This window comes from Apium graveolens, chromosome 7, assembly GCF_009905375.1.
Source record: "Apium graveolens cultivar Ventura chromosome 7, ASM990537v1, whole genome shotgun sequence".
Taxonomy (NCBI): Eukaryota; Viridiplantae; Streptophyta; class Magnoliopsida; order Apiales; family Apiaceae; genus Apium; species Apium graveolens.
Genome location: NC_133653.1, coordinates 206,252,889 through 206,273,692, shown reverse-complemented (window position 1 = coordinate 206,273,692; position 20,804 = coordinate 206,252,889). Strand labels below are relative to the sequence as shown.

The window sequence follows — 20,804 nt, the reverse complement described above, 5'->3', positions numbered from 1 at the left end:
GTCTGGTAGAGAACAGATCCGGGGCGAGATGGTTAGAAAGGGGTCCGGGTCCGTGGGAACAATTACGAGCTTCCGGTTCAAGAGGCTTCCAGAAAACTCTGTTATTTTCACCCCGGATGGCCGCTGGTCCGATATTAAATATCACTTTGTTAGAAAGCCACCCGGGTTTGAAGATAGCATATACTATACCCGAGTCAGATACGAGAGGCACGAGGATGGCCACCCGGGCGTTTATGATCAGGGCGCCCTGGAGGCAGCTTTTGCTTCATTTGGGATCAGCCGGGATCATTACGAGCTGAAGGATTTTTATGCTGAAGCTGAACCGGGTGATATGGACAAGGCAATTCGGGCTGCTTTTCAGTTGACTCCTGATATCGCTTGGAGGTGGCCCGAGCCGTATGAGAGGATCTTTCATCGTCCTGCGGATGGTTTTGTCCCGGTCTGGCTGGAGCATTTAAGGTTCGGGAGGAGCCCACGCTGCCATATTTTTCTCAAGCACCTGTGTAAGTATGTCTATAGGATATCCCCCATGCAGATAACTCCAAATGGAATAAAGTCTATGACTTGGTTCATAGCTTGCTGCAACAAGGCCGGGCTCATGCCTACCTTCAAATTGTTCCACCAGATATTTTATCTTTCTAGGTCAAGCCAGAAACCTTTTTACGAGCTGAGATTCCGGGCAGCAGAGTGTGGATTTGGTCCGGGTAGGTCCAAACCGGTTATGCACCAGACTTCTTTGAAACATTGGAATGGGGAGATATTGATGTTGAAGGGGTATGATTTGGAGTATCTTCCTTATTTCACAGCTGGGGAGGTTAAGACGAAGTTCAACCCAGAGATCTTAGAGGGGGAGGTTGTAGATCAAATTAGAAAATTTTGTGGTAGTCTCGGGTTCCAGCCAACCCGGGATACGTTCATGAACCATAAACTCCTGTTCCAACTTGGCTGTAAGTTCTTGTTTAATATTTTTTTTGATCTGGGTCCCCATCCTAGCTTGGAGAACCGGATTACCTTCCTTTTGCTTGCATCTTGTAATTTTTGGTCCGGATCAAAGTCTATTTTGGTCTTTGATCCGGGTCCCTCTGCTTTTCCGTATCTTTTGGTTTTTTACTTGTAGCTAATTTGCATAAAACGTCTTGACATGGTCCGGGCTTACTGCAGTATTCTATTTCCGGATTTGGTAGTCTTTGCATTTTTATCAATCCTATGGTGATAGTTTTCCTTTTCCATTTTTCAGTGCCGCATTATAACCCCGCATCCCGGTCCATAATGTCTTCTTCAGCTTATGCAGCAGCTTTTAACTCATTGGGATTGGCATACAAGACAACAAAGGGGGTCCCTGGTACCGGATCCAGATCTGCGGATGCAGAGGGTGGTGCCGAATCTTCTGCCCCCCGGAATGTGGCTGATCCGGGTAATGCTCCCCTGGCTAAGGACCCAGACGTCCAGGAAATCTCTGATGAGGAACCTCCTTCGAAGAAGAGGAAATCCGCCCCGGGAAAGCCTCCTCGCGGAAAAACTGTTATTGCTGACCGGGTCATATGCGACTCGGAGGGGAAGGGACCGGATGGGGAGGCCGTGAAGCTTCCGTGTCTCGAAGTACCAGGTCTCCAACTTGAAAGTTTTTGACCCGGGACTTCTTGCTGAAGTGCTCTCTTGTTTTCTGCTTATATTTTTCCATTCTTGCCACTGCCTGGTCTCGGACTTCATCAATTAGCTCAATATTCGTTCTGAGCCCCTCCTCATTTGCTATCTCATCAAAGTTGATTGCTCGATGGGAGGGGGATCCTACTTCAATTGGTAGCATGGCTTCAGTTCCATAAGCCAGCTTGAAGGGGGTTTCTCCTGTGCTTGTTCTGGGGCTTGTTCTGTATGCCCAAAGTACATTAGGCAATTCTTCTGGCCATTTGGTTTTGCTTTCCCTGAGTCTCTTCTCTATCCCCCTGAGAAGTATTCGGTTTGTTACTTCAACTTGACCGTTTCCTTGAGGGTAGGCTACTGATGACTTCTTGTTCCGGATGCCCCTTTCTTGAAGGTAGGATTCGAATTCTGAACCAACGAACTGTGGACCATTATCTGAGACCAGTACCCTCGGGATCCCGAACCTCATCAATATGTTGTTCATGAACTTGATGCAGTCTTGTTGGTTTATTGTTCTCATTGCCTTTGCCTCTACCCATTTTGTCATATAATCAATTGAGACTAGTAAGTACCTGAAGTCTCCTCTGGCCCTGGGAAAGGGTCCCATGATATCAATGCCCCATACAGTAAATGGGATTGGTGACAAGACTGAAGAAGGTAGGACTGGGCTCATCCGTGTCACATTGCTGAAGAGTTGGCATTCCTTGTGTTTTTTCACAAAGTCTGTTGAATCCTGATGGATAGTAGGCCAGTAGTACCCCTGCCTTATGATTTTGTGAGCTAGTGCTTTTGCGGATATGTGGTCCCCGCAGATTCCTTCGTGAACTTCCATGAGGCAGTACTGTGCCTCTCCTGGGCCTATGCACTTGAGGATTGGGGAGGAGAAGGTCCGGCGATAGAGTATTCCCTCTTCCATGAAGAATTTTGAAGCTTTTGCCTTTAACCTTTGCGCCTTGCCTTTATCCTCCGGGAGCTCTCCCCTCTCTAAGTAGTTAATGAATGGGGTCATCCAATTTGGACTGTTTTCTATTTCCATGACTTCCTCAGAATCTGTGCTTGGTTTCTGCAATTCTTCGAAGTAGACGGAACAATCCAGGTCTGATGAATTTTGAACAAGCTTAGATAGTGTATCAGCTTCTGAATTTTCCTCTCTGCAGATTTGGATGACTTGTATTTTTGGTATCAAGGCGAGGTAGCTTTGGACCAGAGCCTGGTACTTGGCTAGAACTGGATCCTTGGCTATGTACTCGCCATTTGTTTGCTTTACGACGATCTGGGAGTCGCTGTAGATTTTGAGATTCTGAATCCTGAGTGTTCTTGCTAGCTTCAATTCTGCAATCAAGGCCTCGTACTCTGCCTGGTTGTTTATTGCTGAGAATGCAAATGAGATTGCTGTTTGGATTGTGAACCCTTCTGGGCTCTTTAGGATGAGCCCGGCTCCCGATCTTTCATTTGTTGAAGAACCATCAACTTTGAGAGCCCAGGCTTCTGTTTCTTGATCTGTGTTTGTCTCAGGGTCAATGCTCATGAGCACGGGCTCTTCTTCTGGGAAATTACATTCTATGATGAAATCAGCTAGAGCCTGGGCTTTGATTGCTGTTCTAGGAATGAAACTTAGATTGAACTGACTTAGCTCAACTGACCAATTTACCAACCTCCCTGAGACATCTGGCTTGTGTATTATCTTCCTTAATGGTTGATTTGTTACTACTCGTATCTCCCTTCCCTGGAAGTAGTGTCTGAGTTTCCTGGATGTTGTGACTAAGGCATAAGCAAACTTTTCTAGCCTCGGGTACCGGGTCTCTGCATCTTTTAGCACTTGGCTCATATAATAAACTGGTTGCTGTTTGCCATTCTCTTCCCTGATCAAGGCTGCTCCAACTGTCAGGGCCCCTGCTGACAGGTAAAGGGATAGGGGTTCCCCGGGTTGAGCTTTTGTTAACACAGGGGGTTGAGAAAGGTACCTTTTGATTTCTTCAAATGCGCTTTGGCATTTCGGGCTCCAATTAACTTCTCTCTTGTTGGTTGCTCCTTTTAATAGGTCAAAGAAGGGTAGGCATCTCTCAGCTAGCTTGGAGATGAATCTTCTGAGTGCTGCTAGTGATCCTGCTAGCTTCTGCACATCTTTTTGTGTTCTGGGAGTGATAAGTGGCATTTTATATCACTTAGAACGTCTTAAAATGGCTTAAATTGGTGTCTTGAAATCAAGTATTTTGTGTATTTGATGCGTTTTTCTAGTGTTTATGCATTTCAGGGTATTAGTTGCATTTCGGATGAGGAATCATCAAGAATAAGCCTTGGCATGTGTTCACCATTGCGAGAGGAAAAGAACGGGCAGATTACGGCGAAGAAACGGAGCAAACCTGGAAATTTTCCAGTAGGGTCCTGCGCGCCCGCGCAGCTATGCTGAGCGGCCGCGCAGCAGCCTTGCGCGCCCGCGCAGAAATGCTGAGCGGCCGCGCAGGGTCGGGGAAAATAATATATTATTTTAGACTTCTACTTCTGTTTGGCTTCCAACTTCTATGTAATCTGAGTTTTATGGGACTATTATATAAGTAGATTTGAGACGTTTTTCACAGGGTATTAAAAAGGGATTATGTTTTAGATTGTGTTTTGCAAGAAGCGAAGGAGATAAGGAAGAAGACCGATTTAGCACACAACAACGAAGAGGAAGCATATATTCTTGTGATTCTTGTTTCGTTGTAACGTTGGATGCTAGTTTTCTTGCTTTGACTTATTTACTCTTGTGACGTACTCTGTTTTAATATAATTAGTTTAGTTGTTATTTTCTTGTGTTCGTTTATCATGATTTCATATGAACCCATGATGGCGATAAGTTCTATTATGGGCTAATCGTGATCATGGGGTTGCAATGGATTTATTATGGAATTCTTTAGTTAATTGTTTAATACTTTAGTGTGTGATGATTGCATGATATCTAGTATAGGTTGTGCGTATTCGTCTTATGTGCGTCGCGAACATATAAGATAGGGTGTTAATCTCTTGTGAAGCGACAGTGGATCTTGAGGTTTAGAACTTGCCATGCTAGCATAGGTTCATGTACGTTGTGCATGATTAGTGGGTAACTCTAACAGTTTTATTTGCCCTATGTAATCAAAAGGAGTAACTTGTGCTTAAATCATTGTGTTGTCAATTTCTGTAGACATATAGGAAACTCAACATAATTGATGACTATTCAATTTCTATCTTAATTGTGGATGTTTGGTAGAATGGTATTAGTACAATGAAAGTTGGCTTTTATCAGTTTTGTGTTATTCGATTAATATCATCACTGTCACATGCTAAAGGTAATAACTATGGCTATAGAAGGAAGTAATAATGAAGTTGTGATCTCATGAGTGTTTTATTATTGATAAATTGCAGTGTTAGTTAAGTGGTTAATTAAGTAGTTAATTATAGTTAATATTTAATCACAATTTTAAGTGTTATTATCTTAACATTGAGAAGTAATCATACATTGGTGAGTGAGTTAAATTAGACAATAACTTAGTCTGAGTCTCTGAGGGAATGAACTAGAAAGTATTCTATATTACTTGCGAACGCGTATACTTGCGTGAATATTAGTGCGTGATTTCGCCCTAACAAGTTTTTGGCGCCGCTGCCGGGGACTCGGCGTATTTTTTTAGTTTATGTACTTACCATCATTGGTCATTAGGACTCAGTGATTAGGACGTAGTAGTTAATTACTCTTTTCGGTTGTGTTTCAGGTACTTTAGTGCGTTTATGCAAACTCGTTCTCGTGCTCGCAAGAGGACCTTAGATACAGCTGAGGAGAAAGACGAAGTTCTTGATACACCGGAGAAGTTAGATTTTGAGGATTCAGATTCAGGAACTGAGCAGAAAGAACCAGTAAATATGGGAGATCATATTGTTCAAGCTGATCCAGCTCTTATGGATTTTTCTCGGCCTAAAATTGATGACATTCAGTCAAGCATCCTTCATCCGGCTATTCAAGCTAACACCTTTGAAATCAAGCCGGGCACTATTCAGATGGTGCAGAATTCTGTTTCTTTTGGAGGAGCGGCAACTGAAGACCCCAACATGCACATAAGGAATTTTGTCGAGATCTGCAGCACTTTTAAGTATAATGGCGTGACTGATGAGGCTATCAAGTTGAGGCTTTTCCCATTCTCACTGAGGGATAAGGCTAAAGACTGGTTACATTCTGAACCAGCTGGGTCAATCACTACGTGGCAAGATCTTGCGCAAAAGTTTCTGGTGAAGTTTTATCCAATGGCAAAGACTGCTGCTATGAGGAGTGCTCTTACTCAGTTTGCGCAGCAACCTACAGAATCTATGTGCGAGGCTTGGGAACGCTACAAGGAAATGTTGAGAAAATGTCCACATCATGGAATGCCGGATTGGATGGTAATCACTGGTTTTTATAATAGTTTGGGGGCTCAATCTCGGCCCATGCTCGATGCAGCAGCGGGAGGCGCCTTATGGGCTAAAAGCTATACTGAGGCGTACAATCTTATTGAGACGATGGCTGCAAATGAGCATCAAAACCCAACTCAGAGGATGACATCAGGCAAGGTAGCAGGTATTCTGGAAGTTGATGCAGCCACCGCTATTGCAGCCCAGCTCCAAGCGCTATCAATGAAGGTTGATTTTTTGGCTACGTATGGAGTTAATCAAATAGCTATGGTTTGTGAGCTTTGTGCAGGTTCTCATGCTACGGATCAGTGTTCTCTTGTCAACGAATCTGTTCAGTATGTGAATAATTATCAGCGACAACAGCAGCCTGTGCCAGCGACCTATCATCCTAACAACAGAAATCATCCAAATTTCAGCTGGGGAAATAATCAGAATGCTATTCAGCCACCATATCAGCAAGGAGTGAGTAAACAGTTTAACCCACCTGGATTCCAGCAACCACAGCAGTATGCTACAAGACAATCATATCCTCAACAGGGAAGTGCAGCTGCACCTACTAGTGCTGATTTTGAGGAACTTAAGCTGTTGTGCAAGAGTCAGGCGGTTTCTATCAAGACCTTGGAAAAATCGGTCAATTAGCCAATGCAGTGCTCAATCGTCAACCTGGCACTCTTCCCAGTGACACGGAAGTACCAGGCAGGAAGGAAGCTAAAGAGCAAGTCAAGGTTATTACCTTAAGGTCTGGAAAAGTAGCTGATGCTGAAAAGGCAAAAGAAGTCGAAGCTGAAGTTCGAGATGAAGAATCTAAGCAAAGGGAGAAAGCGGCGGAACCAAGAAAGACTACTGTTGAATACACTCTGCCTGAAGCTAATACAGGGGAGAAACAGCTCTATCCTCCACCACCTTTTCCTAAGAGATTGCAGCAACAAAAGCTGGATAGACAGTTCGGGAAGTTTCTGGAGGTGTTCAAGAAACTTCACATCAATATACCTTTCGCTGAGGCTCTGGAACAAATGCCTAGTTATGCGAAGTTTATGAAGACTATTCTTTCAAGGAAGGTGAAACTGGATGACCTTGAAACCGTTGCTCTCACGGAAGAATGCAACGCGGTTCTGCAATAAAAGTTACCACCAAAACTAAAAGATCCAGGAAGCTTCACCATTCCTTGCACCATTGGAAATCTAACTTTTGACAAGTGCCTTTGTGATTTGGGAGCAAGCATTAATCTGATGCCGTTGTCAATCTTTAAAAAGCTGGACCTACCTGATCCAAAACCCACATACATGTCGCTACAATTGGCGGACCGTTCCATTACTTACCCAAGGGGCATAGTTGAGGATGTGCTCGTCAAGGTGGATAAGCTCTTCTTTCCTGCTGATTTTGTTATTCTGGATTTTGAGGAAGATAAAAAGATTCCCATAATCTTGGGGAGGCCTTTCCTGGCAACTGGCCGTACCTTGATAGATGTGCAAAAAGGAGAACTTACTATGCGGGTTCAAGATCAAGATGTGACCTTCAACGTATTCAAGGCAATGAAATTCCCTATAGAAGATGAGGAGTGCTTAAAAGTGGATGTGATTGATTCTGCGGTTACTTCGGAACTCGATCACATGCTAATGTCTGATGCATTGGAAAAGGCCTTAGTGGGGGAATTTGACAGTGATGATGAAGATAGCAACGAGCAATTACAATATCTGAACGCTTCTCCCTGGAAGCGAAAGCTAGATATACCATTTGAATCTCTTGGTACTTCTGACCTCAAGAACGCTGAAGGGAAGCTCAAACCATCAATAGAAGAAGCGCCTACCTTAGAGCTCAAACCATTACCTGAACACTTGAGGTACGCCTTTTTAGGTGATTCATCTACGTTACCTGTTATTATTTCAGCTGACCTTTCAGGTAGTGAGGAAGACAAGCTCTTAAGGATTTTGAGAGAATTCAAATCGGCTATAGGATGGACTATAGCAGACATCAAGGGGATAAGTCCCTCATATTGTATGCATAAAATTCTGTTAGAAGAAGGTAGTAAGCCAACTGTGGAACAGCAGCGAAGACTGAACCCAATCATGAAGGAGGTGGTGAAGAAAGAAATTCTGAAATGGCTAGATGCAGGCATCATTTATCCTATTTCTGACAGCTCGTGGGTGAGCCCTGTACAATGTGTTCCTAAGAAGGGAGGTATCACTGTGGTCGCAAATGAAAAGAATGAGCTCATCCCTACTCGAACAGTTACAGGATGGAGAGTATGCATGGATTATAGAAAATTGAACAAAGCCACAAGAAAGGATCACTTCCCTCTCCCTTTTATTGATCAAATGCTTGACAGATTGGCGGGACATGAGTATTTTTGTCTTCTGGATGGGTATTCCGGGTATAATCAGATTTGTATTGCACCAGAGGATCAGGAAAAGACTACCTTCACTTGTCCATTTGGCACATTTGCTTTTCGTAGAGTTTCGTTTGGGTTATGTGGCGCCCCAGCCACCTTTCAGAGATGTATGATGGCTATATTCTCTAACATGATTGGAAATAACGTCGAAGTGTTCATGGATGACTTCTCCGTCTTTGGACACTCATATGATGAATGCTTGAATAATCTGCGCGTCATACTCAAAAGATGCGTGGAAACTAATTTGGTGCTTAATTGGGAGAAATGTCATTTTATGGTGCGTGAAGGCATTATCCTTGGGCATAAGGTCTCTAGCAAAGGTCTGGAGGTGGACAAGGCCAAGGTGGGAGTCATTGAAAATCTTCCCCCACCTAATTCAGTGAAAGGAATCCGTAGTTTTCTCGGTCATGCGGGTTTTTATCGACGATTCATCAAGGACTTTTCAAAGATATCTAAGCCGTTGTGCAATTTACTTGAGAAAGATGTGCCTTTCAAATTTGATGATGAATGTTTGGCAGCATTCGAGACTCTCAAGGAGAGTTTGATCACGGCACCAGTTATTACAGCACCAGATTGGACAGAACCGTTTGAGATGATGTGTGACGCGAGTGACTATGCGGTAGGTGCAGTTCTGGGACAGCGCAAGAAAAATCTCTTCCATGTGGTCTACTATGCGAGTAAGACTTTAAATGGGGCCCAATTGAACTACACCACTACTGAGAAGGAGCTTTTGGCTATAGTCTTTGGCTTTGAGAAATTTCGATCTTATCTGCTTGGTACGAAAGTGACAGTATTCACTGATCATGCAGCTATTCGCTATCTGGTTTCTAAGAAGGATTCGAAGCCGAGACTCATTCGTTGGGTGCTTTTACTTCAGGAATTTGAGTTAGAGATCAAAGATAGAAAAGGTACCGAGAATCAAGTAGCTGACCATCTCTCTAGGTTGGAGAATCCCGATTCTACTTCACAAGATAGGACGTTAATCAATGAATCTTTTCCGGATGAGCAGTTGTTTGCAATTCAGGAGGAAGAACCATGGTTTGCAGATATTGTAAACTATCTTGTCAGCAATATAATGCCTCCCAATTTGACATCCGCGCAAAAGAAGAAGTTTCTGCATGAGGTGAAGTGGTATATGTGGGATGAACCATATTTGTTTAGACAGGGAGCTGACCAGATCATCAGGAGATGTATCCCGTTCTGTGAGACGGAGGGGATATTACGAGACTGCCATTCCACGGTTTATGGTGGACACTATGGAGGTGAGAAAACGGCAGCTCGTATTCTGCAAGCAGGTTTTTTCTGGCCCACCTTGTTCAAGGATGCTCATCAGTTTGTTTTAAGGTGTGATCGTTGCCAAAGAGTGGGAAATTTGTCAAGGAAGGATGAGATGCCATTAAATGTGATGCTTGAAGTCGAGGTCTTTGATGTATGGGGAATCGATTTCATGGGGCCTTTTATCTCGTCTTGCAATAATCAGTACATTTTGCTGGCAGTCGATTATGTCTCAAAATGGGTCGAAGTTAAAGCTTTACCAACAAATGATGCAAAGGCAGTGCTAAATTTTCTTCATAAGCAAATTTTCACAAGGTTTGGAACACCTCGGGTAATCATAAGTGATGAAGGATCGCATTTTTGCAACCGTAAGTTCACTTCTATGATGCAGCGTTATAATGTGAATCATCGAGTAGCTACTGCCTATCATCCGCAAACAAATGGTCAAGCGGAAGTGTCTAACAGAGAGATAAAGCGCATTCTAGAGAAGGTTGTTTGTCCATCAAGGAAGGATTGGTCTTTAAAGCTCGATGAAGCTGTTTGGGCTTACAGAACAGCATACAAAACTCCACTTGGGATGTCACCGTTTCAGTTGGTGTACGGTAAGGGATGTCATCTACCGGCGGAGCTTGAGCATAAGGCCTACTGGGCATTGAAGAAATTGAACCTGGATTTAGATGCAGCTGGTAAGAAAAGAATGCTTCAGCTTAATGAACTTGATGAATTTCGACTTCAAGCGTACGAGAATAACAAAATGTATAAGGAAAAGGTGAAAAGGTGGCACGATAGGAAGCTACATCCTAAGTTGTTTGTGCCAGGGCAACAAGTTCTGTTATTCAACTCTCGGCTCCGACTTTTTCCTGGGAAGTTGAAATCAAGGTGGTCTGGACCTTTTATTATCAAAACTGTGTTTCCACATGGAGCGGTGGAAATTTTTGAGAATGATTCGGACCAAGCATTCAAGGTTAACGGTCAGCGGTTGAAGCACTACTATGGGGACATGGCAAACCGAGAGGTGGTTAGTGCCATTTTGTTGACTACGTGAGAAAGGAACGGAACGTCAAGCTAATGACGAAAAAGAAGCGCTGCGTGGGAGGCAACCCATGAATTGTTGTTACAGGAACCCTTAGAAGTTAATAACCTATCCAAAAACACAAAAAAATCAGAAAACAGGGGCTGAAAAAAAAAATTCCAGAGACCCTCTGCGCGCCCGCGCAGCTATGCTGCGCCAGCTTGCTGCGCGCCCGCGCAGAAATGCTGAGCGGCCGCGCAGGGGTCGAGTTCCAGAATTTTTTTTTACAGTTCAGAAAAAAAAAAAAACACAAAAACCCATTACAGCCCATACACCCTCGAATTCTTTTCCCATTACCCCATGATTTTATCCCTCAACCCCACTCCTAATCTAATTTAACCTACTCCACACCTATATATACATACACCTATCCTACATATCTCCCACAACTTCCTACACTTAAACCCTCTCATAAACATCAAAAATCAGTTCTTACACACTTTTATTCACAAATCAATGGCACCCAAGAGAGCACGCACTATTGACAGCAGCAGCACAGTCCCTACTGCTGATTCATCAAGGGGTACTGCTGCGAGGCCTCGGTTAACTGACAGAGCCGCGGAGGAGGAGTATACTAGGCTGTTGGGGAAGCCGATTCTGAAGGAGAGGGGGTTTTTACCATCAGGGAGGGATGGTGAGTTAGTTGCCCATGATTGCAGAGAAGGGGTGGATAGCTTTTTGTGAGTCACCCGAAGCAGTACCGATGAGTGTTGTTCGCGAGTTCTACGCGAACGCGAAGGCTGAAAAGAATGGGTTTTCTGTAGTTCGGGGGCTGACGGTTGATTATCATCCTGCGGCGATTCGCCGAGTGATTGGACAGCGAGAGAGGAAGCCCGAGGAGGAGAACTGGAATGAAAAGACTGCTGAGGATTTTGACTTGGATTTGATTTGTGCGACTCTCTGTCGACCGGGCACAGTTTGGAACCGCAGTCCAGCCAATAATGAGTATCGTCACTTTCCGGCGATCGCCATGAACAGGTATGCCCGTGCATGGAACGCATTTATATGTGCTAATATCTTGCCTTCTTCACATGCACACGAGGTCACAGTTGAGAGAGCACAGTTGTTGTGGGGAATTCTGAATGAGGAATACTATGTGGACCTTGGTGAGTTTATCTACCAAGGAATTCTGAAGTTTTTGAGGGGAGCAAAGCATATGAACATCCCTTATGCATCCACGGTTACAAAGCTATGCCGTGCAGTAGGAGTGAACTGGCCGGCTCATGAGCAGTTGCAGTTGCCAGCAGCTCCTATAGATTCTGGCACTCTGAATGGGATGCAGGAGTGGACCGGTGGTGAGCCTGAGGAGCATGGGCTGGGTTATCGTCTTCCAGGAGGGCGTCCAGCACGAGGTGCTACTATGGCCAGGCCAGGGCGTGGTGAGGCTAGTTCTTCGAGAGCTCAGGAGGGTGCTGGGATGGGTGATGCCCAGTATAGGAGGCTTTCACGGCGGATGGATGCCATGTATGAGACGCAGAGCAGGTTTGCTCAGGAGCTCACCCTTGCGTTAGGGACTGCTTTTCGAGGCCTTGGAGCTGATATCCAGTGGCCAGTTTTTGGTGAGGACTCTGCATACCCGCCGCCTGATACTCCACCCACTGAGGGTGATGATGATGATGACTCCGAGTAGGTATACCCTGTGTTCCTTTCTACTACCTTCACTGGGGACAGTGAAGATTTTAAGTTTGGGGGTGGTAGTTAATGAATATTTTGTGTGTGTCATATAGTTGCATATTCATGATAGTTAGTTCATATAGTTGCATAATTTTTGCCATATAGTTTTTTTTATAGCTTTATTTGTTGTCATATCATATAGTTCATGCATATACCATGATCCCTTTTGCAATGATTTATCGACTGAATTGTGATATTGATGCGAGTGTAGTGATAACATTAAAGTGATATTAAGTTGTGTAGGTTGATATGCATGCTAGAAGCACTTGTATTGTCATTAAGTCTTAGAGAATGCTGAAGGACTAGATTGTTGTTATGATCTGATTATTTTCGAGGATAATCTATTTATTATGCTTAGAATTTGATAATAGGTTCTTAGTGGTAAAGGCATGAAAAAAAGAAAAAAAAATGGAGTAAAAATGGAATTTGTTGCTAGTTGTGGCTAGGCGTCAAATGGCTAGTAGCCGGCTCGCATGTTATGCGAGTAGTCTAGGGTTGAGCAAGATGGAGCGAAACGCACTTGCTCAAAATAAAAGAATAAAAAAAAATTTGCGTAATTGATCAAGAGTGGGCTCTTTGGTATTCGAGTTATTAAGTTCTTAGGGGACTTTGTGCCTAGTGACCTAAGGCTTTTAGAGTCTGGGATCCGCTAACCTAACGCTCGTTACATGGATACCATTGTATAAGTCTTTTGTGGACCTCACTCACTGCACGGTCAAATAAGCATTTGCGTTGTAAATAAAAAGCACGATTCCGTAGTAAACTCTAAAGTTCTTGTAGTGTTGTATATCACTTTGTGCCTAGAATTTTTATTCTTTGTATAATCGTAGGATTGCCTTGAGGAAAGTCTAGTCATAGTAATTGGTCTAGTTCCGAAGCATATCTGTTAAGCATTTGCACACACCACGTTTCTGGCGGTATGTCCGTTTGCATGAGTTTCTTGATCTTTAGTGTCTAACTGCATTCGTTGAGACGTGACAATTTGATTGGTTAATTGTAGCAAGGGGGATCGTTGCATTTTCATATAGATTGTATTCATGCATATTTTTATTTGTTTTTGAGTCTGTGACGCTTGAGGACAAGCATCGATTTAAGTTTGGGGGTGTGATAAGTGGCATTTTATATCACTTAGAACGTCTTAAAATGGCTTAAATTGGTGTCTTGAAATCAAGTATTTTGTGTATTTGATGCGTTTTTCTAGTGTTTATGCATTTCAGGGTATTAGTTGCATTTCGGAGGAGGAATCATCAAGAATAAGCCTTTGCATGTGTTCACCATTGCGAGAGGAAAAGAACGGGCAGATTACGGCGAAGAAACGGAGCAAACCTGGAAATTTTCCAGTAGGGTCCTGCGCGCCCGCGCAGCTATGCTGAGCGGCCGCGCAGCAGCCTTGCGCGCCCGCGCAGAAATGCTGAGCGGCCGCGCAGGGTCGGGGAAAATAATATATTATTTTAGACTTCTACTTCTGTTTGGCTTCCAACTTCTATGTAATCTGAGTTTTATGGGACTATTATATAAGTAGATTTGAGACGTTTTTCACAGGGTATTAAGAAGGGATTATGTTTTAGATTGTGTTTTGCAAGAAGCGAAGGAGATAAGGAAGAAGACCGATTTAGCACACAGCAACGAAGAGGAAGCATATATTCTTGTGATTCTTATTTCGTTGTAACGTTGGATGCTAGTTTTCTTGCTTTGACTTATTTACTCTTGTGACGTACTCTGTTTTAATATAATTAGTTTAGTTGTTATTTTCTTGTGTTCGTTTATCATGATTTCATATGAACCCATGATGGCGATAAGTTCTATTATGGGCTAATCGTGATCATGGGGTTGCAATGGATTTATTATGGAATTCTTTAGTTAATTGTTTAAAACTTTAGTGTGTGATGATTGCATGATATCTAGTATAGGTTGTGCGTATTCGTCTTATGTGCGTCGCGAACATATAAGATAGGGTGTTAATCTCTTGTGAAGCGGCAGTGGATCTTGAGGTTTAGAACTTGCCATGCTAGCATAGGTTCATGTACGTTGTGCATGATTAGTGGGTAACTCTAACAGTTTTATTTGCCCTATGTAATCAAAAGGAGTAACTTGTGCTTAAATCATTGTGTTGTCAATTTCTGTAGACATATAGAAACTCAACATAATTGATGACTATTCAATTTCTATCTTAATTGTGGATGTTTGGTAGAATGGTATTAGTACAATGAAAGTTGGCTTTTATCAGTTTTGTGTTATTCGATTAATATCATCACTGTCACATGCTAAAGGTAATAACTATGGCTATAGAAGGAAGTAATAATGAAGTTGTGATCTCATGAGTGTTTTATTATTGATAAATTGCAGTGTTAGTTAAGTGGTTAATTAAGTAGTTAATTATAGTTAATATTTAATCACAATTTTAAGTGTTATTATCTTAACATTGAGAAGTAATCATACATTGGTGAGTGAGTTAAATTAGACAATAACTTAGTCTGAGTCTCTGAGGGAACGAACTAGAAAGTATTCTATATTACTTGCGAACGCGTATACTTGCGTGAATATTAGTGCGTGATTTCGCCCTAACAGGGAGCCTTCATCTCTTAAATTGCCTTTATCTTTTCTGAGTTGGCTTCAATTCCTCGGTTGCTTATCATGAATCCAAGGAATTTTCCTGCCCCTACTCCAAATGTGCATTTTTCTGGATTGAGCCTGAGTGAGTATTTTCTCAAGTTGTCGAAGCATTCTCTCAGGTCTCCTATGTGCCCGGGGACGCTTGTGGATTTTGCAATCATATCATCCACATAGGATTCCAAGTTCCTTCCAATCTGGTCCTTGAAGATTTTATTCATTGCCCTTTGATATGTTGTTCCCGCATTAGTCAATCCGAACGGCAGCATTACATAGGCATAGACCGCCCTGTGGGTGATGAAGGCTGTCTTTAGAATGTCTCTGGGATTCATCTTGATCTGGTTGTACCCTGAGTAGGCGTCCATAAAACTTAGCATCACGTGCCCAGAGGTTGCATCTATCAATTGATCAATATTTGGCAAGGGGTAGGGGTCTTTTGGGCATGCACTGTTCAAGTCTGTGTAATCGATACACATTCTCCACTTTCCGTTTGGTTTTTTCACCATCACTACATTTGCCAGCCATTCTGGGTATTTGACTTCGCATATTATTCCAGCTGTCAGTAGTTTCTCAATTTCTTCATCGATTGCTTTCTGCCTTTCCGGGGCAAAATTTCTTCTCTTTTGCTTGACTGGCTTCCTCTCTGGGTTGACGTCCAAGCTATGCATTGCTATGGATTCATCCAACCCGGGCATTTCTTTCGGGGTCCAAGCGAATATATTAGGGTACCCTTGGAGTAGTGACACCAGGTCTTTTCTGAAATTAGCCTCGAGCTCGGATCCTATCTTTATCTTTTTTGAAGGATCGCTTGTGCTGATCAGAATTGTTTCTATTTCAACAGCGGCCTCTATCTTGGATTGATCCGTATCTGATACCATCTTTTGGATCCGAGCCTCTGTGTTCTTTTTCATGTAAATCTGAGCCTGGGCTGTCATCTCTTTATTGTTTCTTTCTTCAGTCATTTCTGGGTTGGTTGCTTGCACAGTAGGGTTGGTTTGGTCAATGCCTAGGCCCAATTCAATCCCTTCTGTCACTTGGTTGCTTTCTTGCTCTTCTGAGCCTTGTTTGGTTGCTTTTGGATCTGAGAGGGTCTCTATGACCTGAACTTCTTTTCTCCCATCATCCCTTGATTGTTGGCGATGTTTCTTAATGCTTTGCTGTTTCCGGAGCACGACAGCCTTTCTCTTGTTGTCTTGGTGGGTCTCAGCCATTACTAGAGCCTGGCTATAACATCTTTCAGCTACCTCATAGTCTCCCTTGATTTCTCCTACCCCAGTTGCAGTTGGGAATTTGATTTTCAAATGTGATATCGAGGTGATTGCTTGGATCATGGTCAAGGCCGAGCGCCCGATTATGCCGTTGTAAGATGAGGGAGTATTGATCACGTAGAACTTAATCACATGGGTAACTTGGTTTGGGGCCGATCCAAACATCACTGGCAAGTACAAAGTTCCTTGGATCGGGACCAAGTTGTTCCCGAACCCATACAGAGGGTCCTCTCGGCATTCATTTGAGCGCACGCTCCCTAGCTTCATCCGGTCCACAGTATGCTTGAAGAGTATGTTTACTGAAGATCCATTATCAATCAGCATCCTTCTCACTTCGTTGTCAAAGATATCAAGTGTTACCACAAAGGCTTCGTTGTGATTTGGGTTGACCCCTTCATAATCCTTGCTGCTGAATGAGATCATCATCTCCGGGTAGGATTGGATTGAGAATACCTCATCTCCTGAGCCCGGGCTCCTAGGGGGAGAGTGCGAGCCTTCCAGGACCACATTTACCACATTCTTACCTTTTCTTTGCCATTCCTCTCTCTGATTTTTCTTCCTTGAGATGTATTGATTCAGGTTGCCTTTCTTGACTTGATCTTCAATGAAGTATTTTAAAGAGAGACAATTCTCAGTCTTGTGCCCATGGGTTTCATGATAGTCGCACTATCTGTTGTAAGGCCTGCTCTCTGGGGGAGTCTGTATTGGCTTTGGAGGATAGTAGAATGGCTTTCCCTTGATCTCCTTCAATATCTCTTCCCGGGTCCTGTTTAGTTGTGTCCACTCTGGCTCTTGCCTAGGCTCCCTTTGCTGCCTAGGGGGACCGGGATCACTTTTGGATTCTGTTTTAGGACCCAATCTTTGGAATATTGTGGTGTTTTGTACAACGTTTGTTTGCTGGGTTTGGTTGCTTTGTTTGAACTTTTTCTCCTGATGGTAACCCCCTTTCGGTCGGTCATCAGAAGATTTGTTCCTGTTCCCTCCATTCCGAGTCATTCTCATTGCCTGGAGAACATCCGTTTCTTTTATGAACCGGGCTGCCATAGAATAAGCAGCGGCCAGGTTTTGGGGTTTCTTGTTTATCAATTCCACAATATATCTCTCGTTGTGTTCTGGATCCAGGTTTCTTCGAAATATGCTTAGAGCCTCCCTTTCATCGAGATTCAACACTTTGTTGATGGCTTCCTGGAACCTCCGCATGTAGGCTGAGAGTGCTTTGTTATCATACTGGCGCATTGTCTCCAGGTGGCACATGTGCATTTCATGTGTTTTATTAGCTCTGAATCTTCTAAGGAAGGCTTCTCTGAATTCTTTCCATGAGTGGATGCTTCTTGATGGGATTCTACTGAACCATCTTTGAGCCCCCCCTTTGAGGGTCGAGGCGAAGAATTTGGATTTCGTCAAGTCATTGTAATAGTATATCTGAGCTATCTGTTCGAAATAGTTGAGGTGCTCTTCCGGATCCCCCAGCCCATCGAAAGAATCGAAGTTGTAGTGTTTGAGATTTTTCTGTCGGGGGATGGCTTCTAGGGAGTGGCTGAAGGGCGTGAGGGTTTCCCCAACTTCCACCCCGGATTCTTTCTCCATTTTTCTCTAGAGCTCGTAGATCATTTCCTTGAGGTCTTTCTGACCCTCCTCTTCGTCATTGGAAATGAGTTCGGGGGTAGGGTCCCTCCGTGTTCTTTTTCCTTTTGTTTTAGCTAGGAGTCTCTCCTCCTCCATCTGCATTCTTTTCTGAATTTTTTGCTCCAGCTTTTCCTCCTCCTCTTTTCTTATCTTTTCTTTGATTTCTTCTAGCTTTTTCTTTCTGGTTGCTTCTGTCTCCTTCTTGCTAGGCTCCTTTTGATTCTTTTTTGCCTTAGCCCCAATTCGGTCGAAGACAGATCTCCTGGATTGCTGAGAGTCCCCGGACTCTTCTTGCTCATCATCTTGCTCAAATTCCATCTGAGCCCGGGCTTGTTCATCTCTGTAGAGCCTGATTGCTTCAGCAAGTTCATGGCTTGTTAAGTTAGCCATATGCTCCTCTGCAACTGGAACATTGGTGTACTTGTACTGATTTAGCTCTATGACATTTCTAGCATCCCTGATTGGAGTATGCTGTGTCAGTGGTTGCTCCTGGAAGGTCTCCATGTCTCCCCCAGGTTCTTGAACTTGAGAGGGGTCTTGATCCTGAATGTGGGTACTGGCGGAGGGCCTACCAGCTGTACTTTTTCCTGCTCTTGCCATTACCACAATTGTACAAACAACTGACCAAGATTTGAGGCTACAAATGTGGATCTGAGGTTGCTTTTTTGAATATTACAAAAAATTTCCAGAATAACAGCAAGCAAACTTTCTGGGTTTTGCTAAGAATAATACCAAACAAGAACAGCAGGCTCTTAAACACAAAAGAAAATACGCAAGCTAAAACAGTTCTGGGTTTTAAACCACCAAGACTACTAAACCCCAGGCTTCGAGATTACCAAGATTATCAAACCCTAAACAACTAAAACTTAACAAACAAGAGCGGGCTCACACAAACACGGCCTAAAGCAAGAAGCTCATACAAACGTGTTTAAAATGAAAACTCATATTCAAGAAAAGGTTTGGTTGTTTATGTTCTTACAGGTTTGAAAGTGGACTCTCTCAAGAGTTTGCTGATGAAGATGAATCCATGGGCACCGAGACCCAAGGATGGAGCCCCCTCCTTCTAGCGCCAAATGATAACTCCGGTGAGCGGGCGGCTCCGTCCGACGGCGTTCCTGGACCTTCTATGCGTGGATGGGGTGTAGCTGCTGGTTGGGCGCCTGCAAAACAACACCGGAAGGGGGGTTTGGCTCCCACGGCGCCTCCGGTGTGAGAATGAGAACAGGCTTTGGAGAAGATGAAGGGATATATGTTTATGTAATTTAGAGGCTGCTGTGTATGTGTGTTTATATTTGATGGCTGCTGTATGTTTTTGAGTGTATGAGAGTGTGTGAGTGTAAGAGTAAAAATGTTTTCCAACCCCTAAACCCTTCAGCCTTGGGGGTATATATAGCCCCAAGGTAGGGTTTAGGGGTAGTTACCTCTAAATCTGGGTCGTTGGATCTTGGGAGTGGAGGACGCCTGGCTTGGGCAGATTGCTTACACGTGTCCATGGGAGGACCACCTCCAGAGTGTCCTAACGGCCTCTGACACGCGCCGGGCTTGTCTGGGGTGTTGGTTGTTGATAGCTGTCATAGTCACGTGCCCACGTACCCCTCCTTGGCGGGTTGTGGGATGTGATGTGTCTGCTGAGACCTCCCTAACTGTGGTTTTGGCCCCGATCCGGATCCGGGTATGCAGGCAGATCCGGATCCGGGAGGCAAGGTAGACCCGGGCCTGGGCTCCTATGCTTGATTGGCCTGGGAGAGGGGGGTCTTAGCAGATCGGTTGAGCATGTCTCCCTTTAGTACAGGTCGACGCCTATCCGGGTATCTTGTACCATATCAATAACTAAATTTAAAAGTCATACTCAGTGTTGTAAAAATTGAGAATCGGGGAAGATCGGTCGAGTTACCGATTTAGAATTAATTGAAAATCGGAGATTAATCGGAAGAATTAATCGGAGTAAAAATCAGATATTTATAATATTGAATTATATTTAATATATTATTATCATTATATTAGTTATTTATTAACAAATATATATTTATTATATCATAATTTCTATACTTATTCATATTTAAATTAATATAGTATTTTAATTTTATACATAATTATATAAACTCCAATAAAGAAAAATTCGTAAAAATTAAACGGATTTCAAACATCGAATCGGTCGGATATTTTGTAGGTGATTAATCGGGAATTAATCGGTTGAATCGGAAATTTATCGGGAATTTTTAGAACACTGGTCATATTATTCAAAAGAAAAAAATATACGATAAATTTTTTATAATTACACTTAACTTTGACTTCTTTTAGTTATATAATTTAACAAGACTTAAGTTTGACTTCTTTTAATTACATATATAATTTAATAACATTTTATTTATTTTAATCTATATTATTACAAGAATTTGATATTATTTTTATTTTTGTACTTGGTATCAGGGATGGCAATCGGGTCGGATCGGGTCGGGTATTGCAGAATCCATATCCAAACCCGAAAATTTTATCCATACCCGAACCCGACCCGAACCCGAAAAATACCCGAAAATGAATACCCGAACCTAATCCATCAGATTTCAGATCGGATTCGGGTATACCCGAAACCCGAAAATTTTTTGAATTGGATATTTATACCCGAACCCGAAACCCGAATTCAAACCCGAAATCTGAAAATTTGTATATTATTGATATTACAAGTGTTTGGGATCGAACACGCAACTTGCAGAGAAAGAGTGTTAACTTGTTATTTTCAACCACGCCACCACATCATTAATTGTGTTATTATATGTATAGCTAATATTTAAACAATTAACTCAATTAATACCCAATTTTTTAGATTTATCATTAAAAGATGTTTTGTTAA

At 43.0% G+C, this 20,804-nt stretch overlaps 1 non-coding gene across 1 annotated transcript; it reads right to left on the bottom strand.

The window, feature by feature from the left end:
* Positions 1-5,910: 5,910 nt before the first annotated feature.
* On the bottom strand, positions 5,911-6,017 carry LOC141675617 (small nucleolar RNA R71). The gene has a single exon (XR_012556260.1). It is a non-coding gene; the product is annotated as a small nucleolar RNA R71 (small nucleolar RNA).
* Positions 6,018-20,804: the final 14,787 nt, after the last annotated feature.